A 14,442-nucleotide genomic window follows, 5' to 3' on the forward strand; every position below is an offset into this window, starting at 1 on the left:
ACAGGGAAGAAATTTCCAGGGCTTGTGGTCAAGCATGGAAACGTCACTTCACATAAATATCCTGGAACTAAGGGCCATTTACAATGCCCTAAGTCAGGCAAGACCTCTGCTTCAGGGTCAGCCGGTGTTGATCCAGTCGGACAACATCACGGCAGTCGCCCACGTAAACAGACAGGGCGGCACAAGAAGCAGGAGGGCAATGATGGAAGTGGCAAGGATTCTTCGCTGGGCGGAGAATCATGTGATAGCACTGTCAGCAGTGTTCATTCCGGGAGTGGACAACTGGGAAGCAGACTTCCTCAGCAGACACGATCTTCACCCGGGGGAGTGGGGACTTCACCCAGAAGTCTTCCACATGATTGTGAACCGTTGGGAAAAACCAAAGGTGGACATGATGGCGTCCCGCCTCAACAAAAAACTGGACAGATATTGCGCCAGGTCAAGGGACCCTCAGGCAATAGCTGTGGACGCTCTGGTAACACCGTGGGTGTACCAGTCAGTGTATGTGTTCCCTCCTCTTCCTCTCATACCAAAAGTACTGAGATTCATAAGAAGGAGAGGAGTAAAGACTATACTCGTGGCTCCGGATTGGCCAAGAAGGACTTGGTACCCGGAAATTCAAGAGATGCTCACGGAAGACCCGTGGCCTCTACCTCTAAGAAAGGACCTGCTCCAGCAGGGACCATGTCTGTTCCAAGACTTACCGCGGCTGCGTTTGACGGCATGGCGGTTGAACGCCGGATCCTGAAGGAAAAAGGCATTCCGGATGAAGTCATCCCTACCCTGATCAAAGCCAGGAAGGATGTAACCATACAACATTATCACCGTATTTGGCGTAAATATGTTGCGTGGTGCGAGGCCAGGAAGGCCCCTACAGAGGAATTTCAACTGGGTCGTTTCCTGCATTTCCTGCAAACAGGACTGTCTATGGGCCTCAAATTAGGGTCCATTAAGGTTCAAATTTCGGCCCTGTCAATATTCTTCCAAAAAGAACTGGCTTCTGTTCCTGAAGTTCAGACGTTTGTCAAGGGAGTACTGCATATACAGCCTCCTTTTGTGCCTCCAGTGGCACCTTGGGATCTCAAGGTAGTTTTGGGATTCCTAAAATCACATTGGTTTGAACCACTCACCACTGTGGACTTAAAATATCTCACATGGAAAGTGGTAATGCTGTTAGCCCTGGCTTCAGCCAGGCGTGTCTCAGAATTGGCGGCTTTATCCTAGACAGGGCAGAATTGAGGACTCGTCCTCAATTTCTTCCTAAGGTGGTTTCAGCATTTCACTTAAACCAGCCTATTGTGGTGCCTGCGGCTACTAGGGACTTGGAGGATTCCAAGTTGCTGGACGTAGTCAGGGCCCTGAAAATATATGTTTCCAGGACGGCTGGAGTCAGAAAATCTGATTCGCTGTTTATCCTGTATGCACCCAGCAAGCTGGGTGCTCCTGCTTCTAAGCAGACGATTGCTCGTTGGATTTGTAGTACAATTCAGCTTGCACATTCTGTGGCAGGCCTGCCACAGCCAAAATCTGTAAAAGCCCATTCCACACGGAAAGTGGGCTCATCTTGGGCGGCTGCCCGAGGGGTCTCGGCTTTACAACTTTGCCGAGCAGCTACTTGGTCAGGGGCAAACACGTTTGCTAAATTCTACAAATTTGATACCCTGGCTGAGGAGGACCTGGAGTTCTCTCATTCGGTGCTGCAGAGTCATCCGCACTCTCCCGCCCGTTTGGGAGCTTTGGTTTAATCCCCATGGTCCTTTCGGAGTCCCCAGCATCCACTAGGACGTTAGAGAAAATAAGAATTTACTTACCGATAATTCTATTTCTCATAGTCCGTAGTGGATGCTGGGCGCCCATCCCAAGTGCGGATTGTCTGCATTACTTGTACATAGTTATTGTTACAAAAATCGGGTTATTGTTGTTGTGAGCCATCTTTTCAGAGGCTCCTTCTGTTATCATGCTGTTAACTGGGTTCAGATCACAAGTTGTACGGTGTGATTGGTGTGGCTGGTATGAGTCTTACCCGGGATTCAAAATCCTTCCTTATTGTGTATGCTCGTCCGGGCACAGTATCCTAACTGAGGCTTGGAGGAGGGTCATAGGGGGAGGAGCCAGTGCACACCAGCTAGTCCTAAAGCTTTTACTTTGTGCCCAGTCTCCTGCGGAGCCGCTATCCCCCCCATGGTCCTTTCGGAGTCCCCAGCATCCCCATGGTCCTTTCGGAGTCCCCAGCATCCACTACGGACTATGAGAAATAGAATTATCGGTAAGTAAATTCTTATTTTTTTAAAACAAAGCAATGATATGAACGGTTTTGATGGGAAAAATCGTCAGTTAAGAGGGAAGTCCAGGTAGAGAGCATTTTATCCCTCCTGGAATGGGTCATGTTGGGAAGTATGGATTTTGTATATTAAATTTAAACCAATGGTATATAGTAACGTTAAACTAATAGTTTCATAAAACCTGGGTACTGTTTATAGCTTCATTTGATTGAGAGACAACTATTTTATAAGGTATCCTGTAGTGAACAAAGACACCTTAAACAACCTTAAAATACACATAGAAATATAAAATCTATAATTTATTTGGCAGAATGCAATAGCTGCAGCCTCTGTGCAACTTACACACTGGAACAGAACTCAGGAGGACTCTCTGCGTGTCTTTCTCTCTAAACCTGAATGCTCTAATTAGATAACAGGTTACACAGAACTCAGGCACCCAGACGGGAAGGAGGAGAAGCTGGGATCCCTGTGTCACTTTCAGCTCTCTCCTCCCTCCTATCTCTCCTCTGGTGGGGAGGTTCCATCTGTATTTCATGAAACCTGATACTCCTGTGTCTCTGACTGTACTGCATACTGGCCTGCTCACATTCTGACTGCCTGGTTCTGCTGCTGCACAAGATGGAGAGCTAGTGATGTCAGTGTGCTCTGGCTGGGGGGCCCACTGACAGAGGGGAGCCCGGGGTACAGTATGCGCTGCGCCCTCCCTTAATCTGGCTATGCTTTCCCCGCGCCTATACTTACCACTTGGCTGTTTCAGCAGGATGCCGCACCCAGTCTTTTTAAAAAAAACTAAAATACAGCATGCCCCAGGAAAAGACATCTCATTATAGTCATAGCTTCTGCCAGAGCTGTAGCTAGTACTTTTAGGCTCTCGATGCTTGTAGAGAAACACCTCTCTATAAGGACGAACTGGGGCTGTTATACAACCACGACATTTAATTGTGTGCGTGCCCCGCAGACACTAGTGTACACAAAAAGGGAGCGTGGTCCGGGCTCGTGGGGGCATGCCATGAGTCATGGAGGCCTGGTCTTGTGACACCCCTCCAGTAGGCGGCTCAGCCAGCCCGGTCTCTCTGTGTGGCTCGAGTGGTCATGCCTAGTTCTTATTGCCACCTATCATTTTAATGTATTAACACCCTCAAGTCTCTACATTGCTTTACATACACTCATATCAACATCATCATCATTAATCATAGTCGTTAGCTCATATTATAATATCCAACAAAAATAATGCCATATAGTTGTGCTCTCGTTCATTTTATACCCCATAGAGGTGCCCTGATACATTTATGCCCCATAGTAATGCCTCCTGTGTATAGCTTACTCCATAGTAGTGTCCCAGCCCAAGTTAATAATAAGTCCCAGTTTATAATATTATGCACTCTTCTGCCCTCATCCCTGCGTTATCTCCAATACCATGGCGGTCCCATCCTTTTCCTGTTTGTAATTTTGACACAAAAGGCTGATATATTGTTAGTGCGTTGGCGGCTGTACCCCCGATATGTCTGTTAACGATTCGTTCAAATACATATTGTATCGGCTGTGCAGTACAGCCAATGGCCGATATAACTGCATATATATTGGGCCATAGGTTTCTTAGGGGCTGACGTCAAATGCCTGCCCAGCTGGGAATCCTGACCGACACTTCAATCAGTAAGATGACGGGCCCGCTGCTTTGCCGGTCAGGGGTGTACCAAGGCTTACAGTATGGACTGCTGTCTCTTCAGCTGGGGGGCTCCACTCTCTGGTGGAAGGGTACACGAAGGAGCTGGCAGCAAACGTGAGTCATGTCAGGTCAGGGGAACACTGAGAGCATCTTTTTCAGCAGCGTTAGTGACTCGTCAATGTGAGCTGAGTAATGGTGCGCATACACTTGTGTGATGCCCTGCGATTGGACATCACGGGGCATCGCAGCGGCAGTTCAGGTGCGAAGAAATCGCATCTGAACTGCCAAAGCGATTACCATGCGATCATGCGATAGATCGCATGGCAATCACATGATGGACACGTCACTGCCGAGTGGGAGCGGCGTCTGGCCGCTCCCGGCGGTTGCACATCGCAATGCGATATATTGCATGTGTTTTAAAAAACACATGCGATCACACTGCGATTCGATAAATATTAAAGGCAGCACATACTATCTTGAGACGCGAGATTCGACCATCGTGCCCGCGCATCGCATTGCAAGGTACCTAAAATGTGTATACAATCCTTCGATTTCTCTCACAGATCCGGTCGAAATCGAAGGTTGGCACCGATTATCTCACAAGTGTATGGGCACCATTAGGCTGACCATACTAGCCCTTTAAACTGGGACACTCATGAATTACGCAGGTTCTGTGGATGATTAAAACCAGGTGACATGCAGTCAGCCAGCCACAGAACCTGTCAGCCAGCCACAGAACCTATGTAATACACGAGTGTCCCAGTTTAAAGGACTAGTATGGTCAGGCTAGCCTCAGGGACCAGTAGCAAGGGCTCCCACTATAGTTATACCCCTGGGCCTTACGCTGTACTGTCGAGTTCATGCATGAGCATAAAAATAATAAGCAAAAATCAAGCGGAGGTTCTCTAACCTACCTGGGGGGAATCTGCGGATGATATTTCTTAATGAAGACAGTCTCCAAAAGCTAAGCTTACCTAGTTGGGAAACTTCATTCAAATGACAGTCCTTGGGGGCTCAGGGTTGCAAGTAATTCCCTCTGCATATGGATCTGCATTCATATGCAACTTAGAGCATGTACAGGCGATTAGGAGTTTTACAGATCCTCACTTGTGGCTGAGTTGGGGTAACTAGCAGGACATAAGCATGTAGGATAAATATTCTGTAGGCATAATGACAGATTTGCATGCTCTTCAGTGGTGAGCGTATGCACCACTGCACCAGACAGATCTCTTGCTGGTACAATTGTGTAATGAGGATGACGACTGCCTGTGCCTCCAGGGAGATGAGGACATTCCAGCGTTGACTCTCGCCATAAGCTAATGTGCCTGAGAAAGCCATATTACATGTGGCAGGCAGGGGTGTATCTACCCATTGGCCAGGATGGCACTCGCCAGGGGCGCCAGGTAAGGAGGGGGCACCGCCTGACGGTGCCACCCACGGCCAAAGGGTAGTCTATTTTGAGTCTGATTACAAGTGCGGAGCTGTCGGACACTAGTCTGATCATTAGTGCAGTGCGGTGCTGACAGACACCGACAGTAACAGACTCTCACCCAGAGCCGGCCCTAGCCAATAAGCATTATAGGCAAATGCCTAAGGCATCTAGAATGCCCAGGGGCATCCATTCCCAAGGCTAGGGCCAGCTCTGTTATCGCAGCCAGCCAGGAGGAGAGAAGAGAGTTAGGACGGAGGCTGCAGCAGCACACAGAGCCGAATCTCTGCTCACACAGGCAGGAAGTGACTGAGCACAGACGGCAGCTGCAGAGGAAGCCAGACACTGAGCCTGCGGAGCCAGGACCCTGCCCCAGCACTGCAGCATCACAGCACAAACGTAAGATAGGGATGGGATAACGGGGGACTTACGGGAGAGGAAGGTGGCTAATAACACTGCTATGGGTGGGGGGAGACCTATGAGGAGTGGGGGAAAGGGGGTAATGACACTACTATGTGGGAGTGGGAGACCTATGGGGAGTGGGTGAAGGGGGGTAATGACACTGCTATGGGGGGGAGACCTATGGTGAGTGGGGGAAGGGGGTAATGACACTGCAATGGGGGAAGACCTATGGGGAGTGGGGGAAGGGGGTAATGACACTGCTATGGGGGGGAGACCTATGGGGAGTGGGGGAAGGGGGTAATGACACTGCAATGGGGGAGTGGGAGACCTATGGGGAGTTGGGAAAGGGGGTAATTACACTGCTATGAGGGGGAGAACTATGGAAAGTGGGGGCACAGGGGAATATGACACTGTTATTGGGGGGAGACAAGAGGGTGTAGGAGCAGCTGATAACACTGCTATGGGGGTGGGGCATGAGGCAGAGACACATTGGGAGTGGGGGCTCGGGGGGCTAATCGCTCTGCTATGGGGTAGGGGGCATAGGCATGCACACGGTGGGTGGCATGTGTGCACAGGCACACCCTGATGTTGGGCACCCCCCACATGCCCAGTCAGAATATTTAATATAGAACCAGCCCTGGCCAGCACTTACTGACTAATTACACATAATACACACTATGCAGTCACAATGTGCGGGTACCATCTCTTCCCGACTCCCATTTCTCTAACGTCCTAGTGGATGCTGGGGACTCCGTCAGGACCATGGGGATTAGCGGCTCCGCAGGAGACAGGGCACAAAAATAAAGCTTTAGGATCAGGTGGTGTGCACTGGCTCCTCCCCCTATGACCCTCCTCCAAGCCTCAGTTAGGTTTTTGTGCCCGTCCGAGCAGGGTGCAATCTAGGTGGCTCTCCTAAAGAGCTGCTTAGAAAAAGTTTTTTAGGTTTTTTATTTTCAGTGAGTCCTGCTGGCAACAGGCTCACTGCATCGAGGGACTTAGGGGAGAGAAGTGAACTCACCTGCGTGCAGGATGGATTGGCTTCTTAGGCTACTGGACACCATTAGCTCCAGAGGGAGTCGGAACACAGGTCTCACCCTGGGGTTCGTCCCGGAGCCGCGCCGCCGACCCCCCTTGCAGATGCCGAAGATGGAAGAGGTCCAGAAGCAGGCGGCAGAAGACTTTTCAGTCTTCCTGAGGTAGCGCACAGCACTGCAGCTGTGCGCCATTGTTGTCAGCACACTTCACACAGCGGTCACGGAGGGTGCAGGGCGTTGGGGGGGCGCCCTGGGCAGCAATGTATAATACCTTTTTATGGCTAAAAATACATCACATATAGCCCTTGAGGCTATATGGATGTATTTAACCCCTGCCAGATCTCACAGACTCCGGAGAAGAGCCCGCCGAAATAGGGGGCGGGGCTTATTCTCCTCAGCACACAGCGCCCTTTTCCTGCTCAGCTCCGCTGTGAGGAAGGCTCCCAGGACTCTCCCCTGCACTGCACTACAGAAACAGGGTAAAACAGAGAGGGGGGGCACGTTTTTTTGGCGATATTACTATATTTAAGCTGCTATAAGGATACAACACTTATATAGGGTTGTTCCCATATATATTATAGCGCTTGGGTGTGTGCTGGCAAACTCTCCCTCTGTCTCCCCAAAGGGCTAGTGGGGTCCTGTCTTCAATAGAGCATTCCCTGTGTGTCTGCTGTGTGTCGGTACGTGTGTGTCGACATGTATGAGGACGATGTTGGTGTGGAGGCAGAGCAATTGCCGGTAATGGTGATGTCACCCCCTAGGGAGTCGACACCGGAATGGATGGCTTTGTTTATGGAATTACGTGATAATGTCAGCACATTACAAAAATCAGTTGACGACATGAGACGGCCGTCAAACCAGTTGGTACCTGCCCAGGCGTCTCAGACACCGTCAGGGGCTGTAAAACGCCCTTTACCTCAGTCGGTCGATACAGACCCAGACACGGACACTGAATCTAGTGTCGACGGTGAAGAAACAAACGTATTTTCCAGTAGGGCCACACGTTATATGATCACGGCAATGAAGGAGACTTTGCATATCTCTGATACTACAAGTACCACAAAAAGGGGTATTATGTGGGGGGTGAAAAAACTACCTGTAGTTTTTCCTGAATCAGAGGAATTGAATGATGTATGTGATGAAGCGTGGGTTAACCCAGATAGAAAAGGGCTAATTTCTAAAAAGTTATTGGCATTATACCCTTTCCCGCCAGAGGTTAGGGCGCGCTGGGAAACACGCCCTAAGGTGGATAAGGCGCTCACATGCTTATCAAAACAAGTGGCGTTACCGTCTCCTCATACGGCCTCCCTCAAGGATCCAGCTGATAGGAGGCTGGAAACTACTCTAAAAAGTATATACACACATACTGGTGTTATACTGCGACCAGCCATCGCCTCAGCCTGGATGTGCAGTGCTGGAGTGGTCTGGTCGGATTCCCTGACTGAAAATATTGATACCCTGGATAGGGACAGTATTTTACAGACTTTAGAGCAATTAAAGGATGCTTTTCTTTATATGCGAGATGCTCAGAGGGATATTTGCACTCTGGCATCGAGAGTAAGTGCGATGTCCATATCTGCCAGAAGAAGTTTATGGACACGACAGTGGTCAGGTGATGCGGATTCCAAACGGCATATGGAAGTATTGCCGTATAAAGGGGAGGAATTATTTGGCGTCGGTCTATCGGATTTGGTGGCCACGGCAACTGCCGGGAAATCCACCTTTTTACCTCAGACCCCCTCCCAACAGAAAAAGACACCGTCTTTTCAGCCGCAGTCCTTTCGGTCCTATAAGAACAAGCGGGCAAAAGGACAGTCATATCTGCCCCGAGGCAGAGGAAAGGGTAAGAGAGGGCAGCAAGCAGCTCCTTCCCAGGAACAGAAGCCCTCCGCGGGTTCTGCAAAGCCCTCAGCATGACGCTGGGGCTTTACAAGCGGACTCAGGAGCGGTGGGGGGTCGACTCAAGATTTTCAGCGCGCAGTGGGCTTGCTCACAGGTGGACCCCTGGATCCTGCAGGTAGTATCTCAGGGTTACAGGTTGGAATTCGAGAAGTCTCCCCCTCGCCGGTTCCTAAAGTCTGCTTTGCCAACGTCTCCCTCAGACAGGGCGACGGTATTGGAAGCCATTCACAAGCTGTTTTCTCAGCAGGTGATAGTCAAGGTACCCCTCCTACAACAGGGAAAGGGGTATTACTCCACGCTATTTGTGGTACCGAAGCCGGACGGCTCGGTAAGACCTATTCTAAATCTGAAATCTTTGAACCTGTACATACAAAAATTCAAGTTCAAGATGGAATCACTCAGAGCAGTGATAGCGAATCTGGAAGAAGGGGACTTTATGGTGTCCCTGGACATAAAAGATGCTTACCTGCATGTCCCAATTTGCCCTTCACATCAAGGGTACCTCAGGTTCGTGGTGCAAAACTGTCATTATCAGTTTCAGACGCTGCCGTTTGGATTGTCCACGGCACCTCGGGTCTTTACCAAGGTAATGGCCGAAATGATGATTCTTCTGCGAAGAAGAGGCGTATTAATTATCCCTTACTTGGACGATCTCCTGATAAGGGCAAGGTCCAGAGAACAGCTGGAGGACGGAGTAGCACTAACCCAAGTAGTGCGGCAACAACACGGGTGGATTCTGAATTTCCCAAAATCTCAGTTGACCCCGACAACACGTCTGCTGTTCCTGGGAATGATTCTGGACACGGTTCAGAAAAAGGTGTTTCTTCCGGAGGAGAAAGCCAAGGAGTTATCCGAACTTGTCAGGAACCTCCTAAAACCAGGAAAAGTGTCTGTGCATCAATGCACAAGAGTCCTGGGAAAGATGGTGGCTTCTTACGAAGCAATCCCATTCGGCAGATTCCACGCACGAACTTTTCAGTGGGATCTGCTGGACAAATGGTCCGAATCGCATCTGCAGATGCATCAGCGGATAACCTTATCGCCACGGACAAGGGTGTCTCTTCTGTGGTGGTTGCAGAGTGCTCATCTGTTAGAAGGCCGCAGATTCGGCATACAGGACTGGGTCCTGGTGACCACGGATGCCAGTCTGAGAGGCTGGGGAGCGGTCACACAGGGAAGAAACTTCCAGGGAGTATGGTCAAGCCTGGAGATGTCTCTTCACATAAATATACTGGAGCTAAGAGCGATTTACAATGCTCTAAGCCTGGCAAAACCCCTGCTTCAGGGTCAGCCGGTGTTGATCCAGTCGGACAACATCACGGCAGTCGCCCACGTAAACAGACAGGGCGGCACAAGAAGCAGGAGAGCAATGGCAGAAGCTGCAAGGATTCTTCGCTGGGCGGAAGATCATGTGATAGCACTGTCAGCAGTGTTCATTCCGGGAGTGGACAACTGGGAAGCAGACTTCCTCAGCAGACACGATCTACACCCGGGAGAGTGGGGACTTCATCCAGAAGTCTTCCACATGATTGTGAACCGTTGGGAAAAACCAAAGGTGGATATGATGGCGTCTCGCCTCAACAAAAAACTGGACAGGTATTGCGCCAGGTCAAGAGACCCTCAGGCAATAGCTGTGGACGCTCTGGTAACACCGTGGGTGTTCCAGTCAGTGTATGTGTTTCCTCCTCTGCCTCTCATACCCAAAGTACTGAGAATTATACGGCAAAGGGGAGTAAGAACGATACTCGTGGCTCCGGATTGGCCAAGAAGAACTTGGTACCCGGAACTTCAGGAGATGCTCACGGAAAATCCGTGGCCTCTACCTCTAAGACGGGACCTGATTCAGCAGGGACCGTGTCTATTCCAAGACTTACCGCGGCTGCGTTTGACGGCGTGGCGGTTGAACGCCGAATTCTAAAGGAAAAAGGCATTCCGGATGAGGTCATTCCTACACTGGTTAAAGCCAGGAAGGAGGTGACTGCACAACATTATCACCGCATTTGGAGAAAATATGTTGCGTGGTGCGAGGCCAGGAAGGCCCCCACGGAGGAATTTTAATTGGGTCGATTCCTACATTTGCTGCAAACAGGATTGTCTACGGGCCTCAAGTTGGGGTCCATTAAGGTTCAAATTTCGGCCCTGTCGATTTTCTTCCAGAAAGAATTGGTTTCAGTTCCTGAAGTCCAGACTTTTGTAAAAGGAGTACTACATATACAGCCCCCGGTTGTGCCCCCAGTGGCTCCGTGGGACCTTAATGTAGTTTTGGATTTTCTCAAATCCCATTGGTTTGAGCCACTCAAATCGGCGGATTTGAAATATCTTACATGGAAAGTAACCATGCTACTGGCCCTGGCTTCAGCCAGGAGAGTGTCAGAATTGGCGGCTTTATCGTATAAAAGCCCATATCTGATTTTCCATTCGGACAGGGCAGAACTGCGGACGCGTCCTCATTTTCTGCCTAAGGTGGTGTCAGCGTTTCACCTGAACCAGCCTATTGTGGTGCCTGCGGCTACTAGCGATTTGGAGGATTCCAAGTTGCTGGACGTTGTCAGGGCATTGAAAATATATATTTCAAGGACGGCTGGAGTCAGAAAATCTGACTCGCTGTTTATACTGTATGCACCCAACAAGCTGGGTGCTCCTGCTTCTAAGCAGACGATTGCTCGTTGGATTTGTAGCACAATTCAACTTGCACATTCTGTGGCAGGCCTGCCACAGCCTAAATCTGTCAAGGCCCATTCCACAAGGAAGGTGGGCTCATCCTGGGCGGCTGCCCGAGGGGTCTCGGCATTACAACTCTGCCGAGCAGCTACGTGGTCGGGGGAGAACACGTTTGTAAAATTCTACAAATTTGATACCCTGGCTAAAGAGGACCTGGAGTTCTCTCATTCGGTGCTGCAGAGTCATCCGCACTCTCCCGCCCGTTTGGGAGCTTTGGTATAATCCCCATGGTCCTGACGGAGTCCCCAGCATCCACTAGGACGTTAGAGAAAATAAGATTTTACTTACCGATAAATCTATTTCTCGTAGTCCGTAGTGGATGCTGGGCGCCCATCCCAAGTGCGGATTGTCTGCAATACTTGTACATAGTTATTGTTACAAAAAAATCGGGTTGTTCTTGTTGTGAGCCGTCTGTTCAGAGGCTCCTACGTTGTCATACTGTTAACTGGGTTCAGATCACAAGTTGTACGGTGTGATTGGTGTGGCTGGTATGAGTCTTACCCGGGATTCAAAATCCTTCCTTATTGTGTCCGCTCGTCCGGGCACAGTATCCTAACTGAGGCTTGGAGGAGGGTCATAGGGGGAGGAGCCAGTGCACACCACCTGATCCTAAAGCTTTATTTTTGTGCCCTGTCTCCTGCGGAGCCGCTAATCCCCATGGTCCTGACGGAGTCCCCAGCATCCACTACGGACTACGAGAAATAGATTTATCGGTAAGTAAAATCTTATTTGTGACACTGTCCGCCGTGATTCCTAACCTGCCAATGGAGCGGACACCGCATACCAGGGGAAGGTTCTGTGTGTGAGCTGTACTGGCTGATAGGGGGAGATCTGTCTCAGGGGGATGGGGGAATCTTCTATATTGGGAGGAGGGGGCTATTCTGTGCTAAGGGAGATAATGTATCTGAGAGGAAGGGGGATCCCTGTACTAGGGGGAAATAATCTGTCTGAGGGAGCAAGGTGCAGGGGAGATGGAAAGTGGGAGTGAGGTGCAGGAGAGATGGAAGCTGGGACCAAGGTACAGGTGTGGGGGATGGAAGGTGGGAGCGAGGTGTATGGGAGATAGAAGGTGTGACCAAGGTACAGGTGTGGGGGATGGAAGGTGGGAGTGAAGAAGAGGTGTGAGAGAAGGAAGGTGGGAGTGAGGTGCAGGGGAGATGGAAGGAGGGAGTGAGGTGCAGGGGAGATGGAAGGTGGGAGCGAGGTGCAGGGGAGATGGAAGGTGGGAGCGAGGTGCAGGGGAGATGGAAGGTGGGAGTGAAGAAGAGGTGTGGGAGGTGGAAGGTGGGAGCGAGGTGCAGGGGAGATGGAAGGTGGGAGCGAGGTGCAGGGGAGATGGAAGGAGGGAGTGAGGTGCAGGGGAGATGGAAGGTGGGAGCGAGGTGCAGGGGAGATGGAAGGAGGGAGTGAGGTGCAGGGGAGATGGAAGGTGGGAGCGAGGTGCAGGGGAGATGGAAGGTGGGAGCGAGGTGCAGGGGAGATGGAAGAAGGGAGTGAGGTGCAGGGGAGATGGAAGGTGGGAGCGAGGTGCAGGGGAGATGGAAGGTGGGAGCGAGGTGCAGGGGAGATGGAAGGTGGGAGTGAAGAAGAGGTGTGGGAGGTGGAAGGTGGGAGCGAGGTGCAGGGGAGATGGAACGTAAGAGTGAGGTGCAGGGGAGATGAAAGGTGGGAGCGAGGTGCAGGGGAGACGGAAGGTGGGAGTGAAGAAGAGGTGTGGGAGATGGAAGGTGGGAGTGAGGTACAGGTGTGATGTGAGAGATGGAAGGAGGGAGTGAGGTACATGGGTGATAGAGGGAGGAAATGAGAGGTGCAGGGGGGGTGAGACTGAGAGATGGAATGAAAACTCCAGGGCTAAAGAGGAACAGAGGGCATGAGAGGTGCAAGGGGGTAAGTAAGAGAAGGAGGAAGTTCAGGCAGGGGTGACATATGAGACATTAAGGTATTTGGTATCCCGGCTGTCGGAAAGCTGACGCCAGCATCCCGAAACTGCTCGGAATGCTGATGCTGGCATCCCAACATAGATAGCGATGCAGAATGCCAAAATCCGGATCGAGTTGTTGTCAAAGTCTCCACTGGCAAGCCGTGTGGGAGGGTTAGGGTTTGGCTGTGAGGGTTAGGCTGCAGGGAGGGAGATTAGGAAGGGTGGGTTAGGGTTAGGCACCACTGAAGAGGCTGGGGGGGCGGGTTAGGGTCAGGCTGTGGGAAAGGTGGGTTAGGGGGGAGGGATGGTGTAACGTGAATACGAGACACTACTGTGCGGTGTAATGTGAATACAGGACACTATTGTGTGGCATAATATGAATTGGAAGTACGATTGTGTCCACACCCTTCCCCCACAATTCAAATGTGTGTAGGAGGAAGGGGGGGGGGGGGGGGGTGCCAGCCCCTTATTTTGCCAGGGGCGCTCGGACCCCTAGATACACCCCTGGTGGCAGGGATGGCACAGAAAGGTAACATGCAGGATGTCAGATCAAGGCCAGGTATTCTGTGTGCAGAGCTGGGCAGCCGGCATGATTACAATCACATGTGTCAGCCGGGTTCAGTATGGTATGCCGGCGGTCGGGCTCCCGGCGACCAGCATACCGGCGCCGGGAGCCCGACCGCTGGCTTACCGACAGTGTGGCGACCGCAAATGAGCCCCTTGCGGGCTCGCTGCACTCGCCACGCTATTTTATTCTCCCTCCAGGGGGGTCGTGGACCCCCACGAGGGAGAATAAGTGTCGGTATGCCGGCTGTCGGTATGCCGGCTGTCGGGATTCCGTCGCGCCGGTATACTGTGCGCCGGGATCCCGTCAGTCGGCATACTGAAGACCACCCGTGTCAGCCTGGTAAAAGAAGCAGCCACTGGGAAACTGTTCCTGATGCTGAAGTAGTCGGCCAGGCAATAGGAGGGGTGTTTGAGGACTACGTTAGGAACCATTGTATCTTTGTGTCAACTTCATTGAGAAGACTGTACCCTGTTGTGCTGTGACTTCTGTTGCTGTTGGAAACTGCCTGGTAAACCTG

General features: G+C 51.1%; 1 protein-coding gene across 3 annotated transcripts in view; it reads left to right on the forward strand.

Moving 5' to 3' along the window:
* Window positions 1-14,442, forward strand: part of SPEF2 (sperm flagellar 2) — an 853,267-nt gene that overhangs the window by 403,405 nt on the left and 435,420 nt on the right. The window lies entirely within an intron of this gene.

Source organism: Pseudophryne corroboree, chromosome 1 (assembly GCF_028390025.1).
Source record: "Pseudophryne corroboree isolate aPseCor3 chromosome 1, aPseCor3.hap2, whole genome shotgun sequence".
NCBI classification, from domain to species: Eukaryota; Metazoa; Chordata; class Amphibia; order Anura; family Myobatrachidae; genus Pseudophryne; species Pseudophryne corroboree.